A 12,663-nucleotide genomic window follows, 5' to 3' on the forward strand; every position below is an offset into this window, starting at 1 on the left:
TTGCTGCGGAGACTTGTTGGAGTAATTTTTTCTACAATGAACTAAGACAAAAGTTGCATTTGGGTAGACATGAAATGGCTCGAGGTAACCAAAAGGATAGTACATCATGCCATAATAACACATTTAAAAATATGTGGCATGGTAAATAGATCAGTTGTAATGAAAGAAGATCAGCCAGAAATATTTTTATTTTACTTGCCACAATACTAAGTGCACGACTAACATGATAATCAGTAGTGCATGAGTTATAGTAAAACTTGCATCCGAATATAACACCAAAATCATTGAATTAGTTGACTAAACACTCCATATTTCTAGAACCTAATGGCTGTCTTGGACTTTACATCAATAGGGAAGAGATTATTCATGAAGTTTACCATTGAAAGGAAAGGAATGGAAGCAATATATTTCTGTCCTTCAAGCTGAAAGGACCTACGAAAGATAAACCAAGAAGGGATGAAAGATTGTCATACCACACCGAAGGTTCAAATTTACAATAAACTACAAATCTAATAGCTTGTATTTACTCTCTTCCTAAAGCTCAGCTTTAGACTGAAATGAAAAATAAATAATATGTGGAAGATTAACCGAGAAGTAATGAAAGATTGTGATACCACACTGAAGGTCCCCAATCACTAATTTACAATAGACCATAAATCTAATAACTTGTATTTACTCTCTTCCCAAAGCTCGGCCTTAGAACAAAACAACAAATAAATATGTGATGCTGGATAGATATTAACAATTGCCCTGCAACAAAAACCATTTAACAAATGGGTAATCAACATACTGTAGTTAATGGAAAATCTAAGATAAATTTCCAGCATTACTCAGGATATGTAGGTCAAACAAATTGCAACCCTTTGGATGCAAAGATATACGCGATATAGTGATGACTGATAAACATAAATTTCCAGCATAACCTTAAGATGTGCAGGTAAAAAAATAGTGTAACCCTTTGGAGTAAAAGATGTACCTGATATATAGTGATGACTGATAAGAAATTGTAACCCTTTTAATATGTAATGAATGATGGTTATATATCAAAAAACTTTGTCACTATCATATTAGAACTGAATAGTAAAACGTGTATGGGCATCTGTACATGGATCGTCAAATACGATTGCCATGCAAAATATATAGGTGTGTAAGCTGAAGCTTTCAGCAGCATCTCTGGAGCACGATACCTTGAAACAACAGGTCAGTTTTAGCCTTTTTGGTACATATACACAAAAGAGTAAAATGGCCTTTTCATACAGAAACTTACCCTGCTGGAAAGATAATCTTTTTTCGAGAACACCTCGAAAGGGGCAGGGGGTTCCTGCATTTCATTGAGAAGAAAAGAGTTGGTCCAGTTTATAAGGAAAACCGGACCCGAAAACCTAACATTCTCGGCTAATCAGGGAAAACCGAATGAAAACCCAAAAAGAAAAAGAAAAGAAAGAAAACGAGAAAAAAGGCACTAGAACTTGGGGATAAACCTGGTAATTATCATTGGGGCATAATATAGGCATTGGGGCATAATATAGTCTACCAAATTACCAGATTTCATGTCGCAATGAACGCCATCTGGTACTGACTATATAAACTACACTCGGAGCATCTTACCTGCAACTTTTTACTTCTGCTAATTCAGATCAAAGCTTCAATCTGGGCAAAGACAATGGTTAATCTACAACAATAACAAAATTGATTCATAATTGTATGCTTAAGCAAAGTGATACTGCATATGTGAATTTGGGATAGCAATGTATAAGATGAGATGGCGTATGTGAGGTACAGAATATCCATACCCGAACATGCTGGAGCATCAAAGGGGTATGGTCGTCCTGGAACTGCACGACTCTAGCCACGAGCAGTCAGATTCATTTGATCTTGAGGGTCCTGTCCACAGCCACGGAATCGACATGAACCAAAGCACCTAGCCTTAGGCGAGGATAGATAAGGGAGATTGGACGGCTTTGGCGGAATCGACATGAACCAAAACATCTGGCCATATTGTGGTTGCGGTTCGGATCTTGGTGATGTGGTGACCTGACGTCTTTCATTGGAGGTCACGGGCAGCAGCGAGACGGAGGGAGGGAGAGCAAGACTACAGCAGGCCTCACCCACTGTAGATACAGGTAGACCTAGTCGGGGGCTCGGGGCAACCAGAGGCAGTCCGACCGGCGATCATGCCGGAGGAGCTCCTTGATGTAGAGATCAGTTCCCCGCCGCTGCACCCTGTTGTAGACAGGGGAAACGACTGGTTTATTTGTGGGGAAGGGTGTTCACTAAGATAGAGGGCTTGATCGTTTCGTTTCTCATACCCAAGCCTCTATTGCAGGCAAGGTTTTTGCCCCAACATTCACCCACTTGTGTGAAAGTGACCCGTGGTGAATTTTGTACATGGCATGTGCCTTTTTTTTGGTATGTGGATGTGTACAAATGTCTTGTGTATTTAGAAATTTGATTCAAATTTTTTGAACGGGTGTGGCGATTACTTTGGTTCGCTTAGCATTTTTTGGCTGCATGTGGGCCAGGCTGATGTGATTGTTCTTGGCCCGTTGACCTGGTTGTCTAGCGTTCCTTTCGTGGGATTCCTTTCTTATCTGGCTTGCACGTGCCTCCTGATCGAGTTGTGGTGTCGTGCATCCGTGTATTCGGTTCTCGGTGCCGCTTTCTAGTCAAAAAAGGGTGCCGCTTCGATCGCGTAATCTAGACGCTCCTCGTGTTTTTGATCGGTGCCGCTTCCATCGTTTGATCTAGAGCCTGCTGTTAGTTTCTGGTTCGCGCCGCTGTCGTCGTCTAATCTCGAAACCTCGCCGTCTATCGCCACCGTTGCGGGGTTATAGATAGACCATCCTTCTTGCCATATTATTGTAGTAGGTCTTCTTCGGTCTCACGTATATTGTCTCCATGGTATCTCTTTCTTTCTGTTGTAATGGACCGCGGCGTCCGGGTCGGCCTCCTCGTTCCCGGGGGGCTGTGCTTGGCCGGCGCGGTGGTTGGGGCCGTTCTGCTGTATCGCCGTTGTGTCGGCTCGGCCCGTATGTATGGAGCATGCTCCGGCGTTTGATGATCATGCATGCAGTCTGCGGCCGGCTCATGGGATGCCAGAGCGAGCGCCCCGGCAAGCGGCGCCACTCGTGCGACAACGGCTGCGCCTACGTCCGGTGCTCCCCGATGGACGGCGGCGTCTGCTCCGCCGGGTCCAATACGTCTATAACCAGCACGGCTACCAGAGCTGCGTAGCCTACTACGAGGCCGTGACCACGAGAGCATGTGCCCACACGTGCCTTGCTCCTGCACGGGGTCCGGCCATGCCTCCATCGGTTCGCTGCCGCCGCCGTTGAAGTCAGCCGCCAGGAGCGGCGCCTCCGGATCTCCGTCGCCCCCGACTTTTCCTTGCAGTGTCTCGCCTCCGCCGCTGTGCCGCATCGAGCTAGCCAGAATCGGCATCGTGGGCATCAGCCCCTTCTCAAGCCGTGCATCGTGGCCATACCCCGCACGTGGCTCCTGCGGCAACAGCGCGAGGTGGCAGCGACCCGCGTGCATGTAGAGCGGCGGTGGCGGCACACGGTCATCGTGCGGGGAAGATGTCCTTCGCACCTGGCGGCTAGCCGGGCATCGCCACATCCGGGATGATGGAGCAGACATCGCCGCCCATTACGAACGCCGGTATGGCAGCCATTCGGCGTTGGGTGGAGGAGGTCGGAACAAACGCTAGCACACCAGCCAAGTTATGGCTACAACCATGGCAGCGTCGATGCAATCCAGAACCTCTCGCCTTCAACTGGAGTATCCTGCGGAAGACGCGGTGCTCGATGTTTGTTCCCTAGCTTCCCGGTGTTTGTTCCCTGCTCCACAGGTACCGTGGCTTCTAAAAGTCTAAAACAGGTCGGGTTTCTTTCTTTGTGTTCTTTCGCAAGATTTGACGTGTTTCTTTCTCTGTGTTCTTCCACAAGATTTGACATCATGATTTAACTGGTCGAAAAGCAAAAACTGTTGACGTTAGAACCATGTGGCCACCCCATGCAAAACTCACTCACTCACGTAGGCACCTCGCCTCTCAGTCCCATGCACATGCACGTGGTCACATCACTGTAATTCACGCTCAATCAAAGCATGCACCCATCAGCGACAAAACGAAAGCAAACAGATTACATGCCGCCCCATGAAGAACGTAGTTTGACAAAACAAACCGCGGAAGAAAGTGCTACGGCCACACATATCATGTACCAGCACTTGGGCATTCTGTTCATGGAAAAACTGTTTTTTAAGTTTTTTTTAAGAGAATTCAAAAGGAAAATATACACCGTTATCCTTTTTTAGTGGATACCTTTACCTTTTCTAATTTGTGAAAAGACATGAAGATCTGGTACCGGGTTCTGAACATGAATGTCGACAAATAAAAGTTCACACAAAATAGAAAAACTAACACACGAATGACCCAGCGAAGTGCAGCCACAACTCAAGTAACTATTAATTGAACAAGAAAAAATATATGTACATAAAATATTATATACTACATAGATGATTCACCGAAATCCACCAAACTCAAACTTAGCATGCGATATATAGAAGTACTTCCCTTGTTTAATAAGTATCGATTACTTCATGCAATAAAACTTTCCTTCTTCAAACACCTTAGCATCCACAATGACTTTATGTTCATAAAAATCATTCAAAATTTATATTACTTAATAGACATGCAAAAAGTTAAATGAATAAGTAGTAACCAACCAATTAGCAAAATGATCAGCAGATGAATGCATACAGGATTTTAACATAGTGTTGCATGCACACCTCTATTATTGCTTCCCCTAAAAATTAGGTTATTGCCAAAAAAAATTCATCCCGAGTCAAGACTAATAAAAAAAGTGTAAGTATATACAATAGTATACACTGTTAACCATAACAAGGCGCGGCGTGCCGCTGCGCGGGTACATGCTAGTTTATTTCCAGGGAGAAGGGGGAGGGTCTTCTAGGGTTCGGTCCGTTCCGTGCGCTAGTAGTAACAAAATGTTAGAAGATGAAGAGCAAATGAAATAAAAATGTATCAAATGATTTGTTGGAAAAAGAATTCTGAGGTGGCATGTGGGGGGCCATGTGTGATGATGTGCATAGGCTGCGTGTCAAAAGAAATAAGATAGTGGGGATAAACTATTTAGGTATTATAGATGTCTACTTACTAAACAATAAAGTGGTCAATGCATTTCTACATGCGACCACAAGATAAAAGCATCACCACAATTATCACAAACTGAAGAAGAATTATCAAGTTCGTTCATCCACTGAACCCGATAAGCCGTTTCTGGCTAGCACATCCAGTGAACCCATCCACTGAACCCACTAATTCAGATTTTCTCTTCTGCTTAAGCACATACTGATTGTAATGATACTCTGCCTTCTCTTTGCTATTTAATGAGTCGTGGGAGCTGCCTTCGTAGTAAATTACTTGTTCATTGCATTCAGACCATGAATCGTAGACTCCTGGACATCTACCTCTGTATACCGCATACCACTTCATCTACAAAGATAGAGAAAAAAAGGCAGAGAAGGAATGCAAGGTTAAAAATATCACATCATACATAATCCACATAAGCGTTCGTCACCCATACAATCAAAAGCATCGCAAGTAGCAACATAAGAAGTCCATGTCAGCACCTACATGACTATATCACTAAATCAACGCCAAACTATCTAGGTGGACTACTCGGAGGTGTAGTCGGTGAAACCGGTGATCGTGGAGTCAGAGCACGTCGGGGCATCCCCCACGGTAGAGGACCAAGTGTCGTCGGGAATGTACGTCGGTGGACTCAATGGCATCGAGTCGTCACACTCCTTACGTGGTGGGGCCTTCTTCTCCTTAGCTGGGAGATTCTTCTTGGCCAGATCCTCAAAATATTTTATTAGGATCAGCTGCGGGTGCTTCTCAATGAGCGCCGCCAAGCGGTCCTCGGCGAGCTTCTCCTTGACCGCAGAGTCGACCCTAATGGAAGCTGCGTCGTCGGAGGAACCCATAGCCGTGAAATCGATCGGTGCTAACACCTTTCATCACACAACGAAAAATAGCATAAGAATCAAACATCAAAGATTACTTCTAAGCAAATTAATCATCATGTACACTATCTCACGAATATTTTGACTTTCGGTGATGGTCGAGCTGGGCGAGTCCATCGTGCATGAAAAATGTATATCACAGGACGAACTCGCACAGATCGACAGCCATTGCCAGAAGACGATTTTCTTTCTCCAAGAACAACTGTCATCTCTCTCGCGTATATATGGTGGAACTCTCTCTGGTGGTGGTATATATGGTGGACACTATCTCGCGGATATTTCGACTTTCGGTGATGGTCAAGCTGGACGAGTCCATCGTGCGTGACAAATGTATATCACAAGAAGAACTCGCCCAGATTGACCGCCATTGTCAAAATTCGATTTTCTTTCGGCTATGGTCGAGCTGGGCGAGTCCATCGTGCGTGAAAAATGTATATCACAAGACGAACTCGCACAGGTCGACCGCCATCGGCAAAAGACGATTTTCTTTCTCCAAGAACAACTCTCATCTCTCTCACGTATATATGGTGGAACTCTCTCTGGTGGTGTTATATATGGTGGACACTATCTCACGGATATTTTGACTTTCATCGTATATATGTGGGCGTATAAATGAACTAGGCATAGAAGTGCTCCCCGTCTGAACCCATTATGTTTGCTTCAAAGTAAACAATAATACCGTCACAAATTGGCTATGGCATTTGGCCAAACACTTGTCAGGCGTGGTGTCCACCATGGACACAAATGTGCAGGGGCAGAGGGTACCTGGGCGGCAGTCGGGCCAGTGACGGAAGGGAGGCATAGGCGTCCGGGTGAAGCACGGGAGGTCCGCAAGGCCTAGCGGTTGTCGGTCTTGGATTACACAGATACAAAATCAAGGGGAGGGATATAGTCAGAAAATCAGGGCTCCTGGCCGGGTTTTTGGGTGGGCCGGGTGTGTTGAATGCCTACGTGGCGGCCGTCTGGACACTCGGAAACCTCCCCAGATTTGCTTTCATTTTGCGAGAATTTGGACGTACAGACCGGTCCACGGACATTTGATGACAGAAAGTGTCCAGACTGAGTTGTTCGAACTTTTATGGATGTTCTGGTGGACAGTTGAGTTTCTCTAACTTGGCGGTGGCATAGTTTGGGGGCATACACTCTACAACCATATGAAAATAATTTAGCATGTAGGCATAACATACATTCACCGTGTCTCAAAAATTCTGATTTAAATTAGACCTACAACTCTAGGAATAAAAAAAATTCTCAATTCATTTTTTGGTGGTGAAAAACAGTTTATTCATCACCGAAATCCACATGAAGTGGGATACATCGAGGGTCATACGGGTTGCCTAGCCAAAGATGGCGGCCCGTGCCCTGGGATAGAGAAAATCTAGCTAGTCTATGTGTTTCATAGTTAACAGCACGTCCCTCAAAAGTAAAAACACAATTAAACATAGCAACTTTGAGATTGATTTCGCTCATGATCGCACCGTGAATTCCTTGCGTTCCCTTGGCTATATCAGCAACTAACACGATTTTGAGATTGATTTCGCTAATGAAAAATTCTCAATTCATGCTATGAATGGTGTTGGTCATAAATTGGGCCACAAATTTGGCCCACTAACACGATTTACAGTTATTGTTTCTGTTTCTCAAATTACAGTTTGAATTAACTTTTGAATTTCGATAACATGGTTTTTTTTATCAAAGAAGGGCTTTCCCCTTTCGATTTTCATTACTGAAAACCCACTGCAGAACCAAAGTATTCATCCTAACACTACCAGATTCCAACGCAACGCAGCATAAAACCACATAACCAAAAGCCAACAAGGCATGCAGTCTACCTAACCCATCATCCCGGGCTTACAAAGTTCATGAATTTTGATAACATGGTAGGTATTTATATTATGTCTGTGTGCTAAAGTAATTTTTGTTTCGTTGGAAACTAGAGTGATTTTCGGAGAGCCGGGGCGTGGAACAAGTGGCTGCACCTCCTATCAGCTCAGATTTTGTACCGTGCACGTCTGCAAGGCAGCGCTGCGCATCAGCGGATGGCATCGCCGACCACGGTTGCCTCCGACGAATGAACTTCGTACGCAGCAGTATTTGAGTAGTATTCAGAATTTCAGACTTCAGAGACTGTCTGTGTCAAATACACACCCTACTCTGATCTGAAGAATGATCGTCAAGGTGAAAGAGTATATTTCTCAAAGCTGAAATTTCGCCTTTGAGACATGACGAAATTAGGAAACTTGGCTCGCGAATTTAACAGGACTACACTCAGGAATTACTTGTTATTTTTTCAGAGGCCACGAACCAATCTTTTGATACCAGTCCAACGAAGCATACGGTGAGAATTGGCAATGGACAACGAGTCCCGTAGCGACGTGGCCTCATGTCCTCCGTGCCGCTCTGCTACCACTCCTCCAGCGCTCCAGCGCGTGCTCCGCGAGCCGCCGCCCGCGCCCCTCTGGCACTCTCCCGCTCCGCCCTGGCCCTGGCCGCGGCGAGCTCGGCCTTCGTCTCCTTCAGCTGCTTCTCTAGCGCCGCGACCTCCGCGTCCCGCACCGCCAGCTTCCCTTGCAGCTCCAGCGCGTAGCCCAAGGAGGTCGACACGTAGTTCGCCGCCTGCGCACAAATCACAATGATCGATCAGACTCCGGACATACGCCCACCGGTCAAGAATTTGACATTGTATTCACTGGCATACGGCATACCTGGAGAATCGCAACATAGCTCGCCGCGACGACATCGGACGGCTCGTTCGCCGCGAACGCACGGTGCTGCGGTGGCGCGACGGCGCCCTGCAGCAGCTCCCGTGCAGCCTCCCAGCCCGTGCCGTCTCCGTCGTGGCTGATGGGGAACCCCGGCGGTGGCGAGCGCATGCCGGACAGCGGCGTGTTCAGCAGAGAACGAGGCGGGCCCTCCTCCCTGTTGGCTTCCTCCAGATTCCTCTTCTTTGCGCACAATGGCGGCGACCCTGGCGCGTGGCGGCCCGGCTCGGCTTTCGCCTTCTTCGCCGACGCCGACGCCTGAGCGGCCGCCTTCTCCGCCAGCATATGCTTCATCATCTCGTAGACAGAGGGATCCATGCCTAGCACACGAACACGATAGGTAGCAACACCAGACCAAAGCTCGATTAAAAACAGGGGAATCGGAGGGGTTAGGGACAGCGTTCAATTACCTTTGGAATCGGAGGTGATGCGGGTAAACGAAGGTGGCGGCGGCGGCGTAGATGCGACAGGTGCCATGACGGCTGCAAGGTTGCTGTCGGAGAGGCATGTGTCGATGTCAACGGCGGCGCCGGCGTAACTGCGCAGTAGCTTCGCCGCGTGTTTCCTCCCCTCGCTGTCAAGTACCGGCTCCATGAAAGAGCTCTTGGACGGCTCGCCCCACTCCACGGGGAAAGGCCACGGCTCCGGCGACGAGAGGAAGAAGAACGAGTTCTTCCAGTCCTTGATGCAGCTCGGCATCCCCTTGAAGCGCAGGCCGGAGGTGTCCCTGGATCGGAAGAAGTAGCACCCTCGGTGCTTGCGGTTGACGATCGACAGCAGGAAGAAGTACCGGAACACGGGCAGCGACGGCGGCACGCCGGCGGAGTGGCAGAGCACCAGGAAGCCCGCCAAGATGCGCCACCCGTTGGGGCGCGAGCTGGGTCGGCGCGATGCCGAAATGGGCGAGCACGTCGCAGAAGAAGCCGTGCAGCGGGACGCGCATCCCGGCCTCCAGGGCTTCCGCATACACGCAGACGCACCCCGGCGGCGGGGGCGAGCTCGCGCGCAGGTCGCCGGCGGGGCGCGCGGTGTACCGGTCCCTGGGGACGCCGTACTTGTCGCACACCGCGTCGACGTCGTGCTGCGTTCGCAGGAAGGAGACGGCGCCCTCGGTGTCGCCTTGTCTCGGGCGGGCAGCGCGGTGGTCCGGCTCCACGGAGGACGTGGAGGACGAAGGCATGGCGTCCTGATTGTCTTCCTCAGGTTTCCTCTCGCAGTGGCAGGAGTGTAGCAGTGGAGTGGAGTGGCTTCCCGAGGAGGCTAGCCAAGGCAGGACACCCCCATCCAACGGATAGTCAAAATGAATCAAAGCTTGGGTTAAATCCATCGTGCAAACAGCCCAGGTCCGTTGGCAAACGAGCATAGTTTGTTTCCCCACAGCCGAAAATGTCAGCGGGAAATTTTGCCGAGTAAAGTCTATTTTAAACCTTGATTTCGTACAGCTGGTCGGAATTGAACCCTAACCTCTCAATCCCTGAAATCCACACTCTGTACTCAGTTATCCCGACCAGTCTCGACCCTGGACCTGTTTGGTGCAGCGGGAAAAGATCGATCCCACCCGGGATCATAGTATACTCTCGCTGACATCCCTGCCCCACGCGTCATCTCGATCGTATCCTCAATGGTCGTGGTGGGCGTGGCTCCTGGTCGCGTTGCGGCGGCTAGCCAAGGCGTAGCAGCCATGTCAAGCACGCGGGCAGGGGAGGACGCTACACGGCGCTGGCACTTCTTCAACCTCCGCAGTCCGCACAACGCAGGTCCATGGAGCATGCGAGCGGAGAGCCGCCGCCAGGCGCCAGCCCGACCTTGTCGACCGGCTGGTCACCTTTCGCGGCCATGTCGGCACCGAGAGGACGGCGTCACATGCCTCAGCATCAAAGCGCTACTCAAGTGATACGTACATGCTCGATCGTCACCCCGTAATTGATCACATGTGTACGTGCAAATGCATGTCCATGGTTCAGGCGTGGCAGTTCCCCGGAGGGCACGAGGCTGCTCGTTGACACATAGGCATTGGCTGGGACCCAGCTGCGTGGCCAGAGCCGGCGAGGTTCGACCGGGAGGTTCATGGCACAGGGCCATCGTATGGCCGCGGCTGGCAACCAACCTGTACCAGTGATGGCGCAGTTCTTGGGGAAATTGAAGGAGAGACAAATAAATATAACATGTGGACCTATGTTGTCAGTGAGTGTAGAAAGTGATCTCGACCGGGATTGTGAATTTTCTCACACGCCAAACTGATCTAAGCGAATCCAGGGTTTGGATTGACCAGGATCCGTTAGTACAAGGTATCAGTTTCAGGGATTAAAAGGTTAGGGTTTGATTCCGACTGGACGTATGAAATGAGGGTTTAAAACATACTTTACTCAATTTTGCCACTCTAATTTTTACCAATTTTTCTTCTGTCACTAACATTTCGCCTTTTCACTTTAGATTATAACAATGCATCTCAATTGCCATTTCATGACAAAAGAAAAAAAATCAGAGCGGCAGTTGTGATACATTTTCAAAATCTAACTCTTGCAGAAGTTAAATGTTTTTCTTTTCGCTTTTGTCACGAAATGACAATTGTGATACATTGTCAAAGGTTAGGAGTGAAAAAAAAATAGAGGCAGATGCCAAGGCTGCCGTCTCTGGATGTTCATAACACCGTCGAAGTCAAGAAAACTATCTTAACATAGTGCCTAGGAAGTCACCGGCAAATTAGACCCTACAACAACGATATGTGAAACTGGTCGTCATTACCGAGAAGAATGCATCGAAGAGGGTTGGACGACCACTCTATGATTCATCCAGATAGATTTGATCAGAACGGGAAGAACGGTAGCCAAAGTACCGTGTCACTATATGCGATCTTGGTTACACCGTCGGTAATCTATGTGAACGCCAGACAGATACGTATCTAGCTAGACAAATCTGAGACAACTAACTCGGAACGGATGTAATCTGCATTATTTTCGAGCATTTCATGGTATCTTCATTCTTGCGATACTCAAGATGAGACCAGATCATATAAACCGTGTAAACCGTGCCACTTGATTTGGCATTGCTAAATCGCGGAGATTTTTTACGGTGCATCATACTACCTATGAAACCGAGTAGTATTGAATCATCTCAACCGTTGATTAGCGGGGTAGTTTTGTCTTTTTTTTTTCTTAATTAGTAAAATTCCACGAGGTGTCATCGCCGGTCATCAACGCGCATGTCCAACAATCGATCAGAGGAGCTAGCCTCCGTGCCATTAAGTTGGAGATCCAAGTCGCCGGTCGGGCATCGAATCAACCAGCAGGCCGCGGAGCCACCGCTGTAGCGTCCTGAGTAGTGGCGCCGTCGTCGCAGTTGTGCCTGCTTCGCTTGCGTGCAGCGGCCGCAGGCACCGCTTAATCACCGAAAAAACAATCAGCTAATCATCGACATACTAGTGCCTGCTTCGCTTGCGTGCAGCGGCCGCAGCCGCCGCTTGATCGCGGGAAAACAATCAGCTAATCATCGACGTACTAGTGCCTCATGACACTGATCAATCAACTTTTGTGCATGGTTATTTCCTTGGCAAAAATACCGTCCGGCAAGGATCCGCCGGAAAGTATTTAGACGGACCGGTTCCTGCAGTCCCGTGGGAGCAGGATAACCCGAGAAGAAAACACACTGATTTCTCGATGCGTGTAGAGTTTTGGTATTTACTTTGTAAGTCTTCCAATTTTACCCCTTAAACAAAATATACTATTCATTCTTTCTAGTAGTATCAGTGGATCTAGTCCATTAAATGACTTGAAATGGACGGCTCATATTATTTTGATGTACCGTAAAAGGTCGATGTGAGAAACTTTCACTTGATTATCATTGTTCGGATTCATGA

The 12,663-nt window shown here is 48.0% G+C and overlaps 1 pseudogene; it reads right to left on the bottom strand.

Annotated features, from left to right (window-relative positions):
- Positions 1-8,212: 8,212 nt before the first annotated feature.
- On the bottom strand, positions 8,213-10,129 carry LOC123167128 (uncharacterized; annotated as a pseudogene).
- Positions 10,130-12,663: the final 2,534 nt, after the last annotated feature.

This window comes from Triticum aestivum, chromosome 7D (genome assembly GCF_018294505.1).
Source record: "Triticum aestivum cultivar Chinese Spring chromosome 7D, IWGSC CS RefSeq v2.1, whole genome shotgun sequence".
Taxonomy (NCBI): domain Eukaryota; kingdom Viridiplantae; phylum Streptophyta; class Magnoliopsida; order Poales; family Poaceae; genus Triticum; species Triticum aestivum.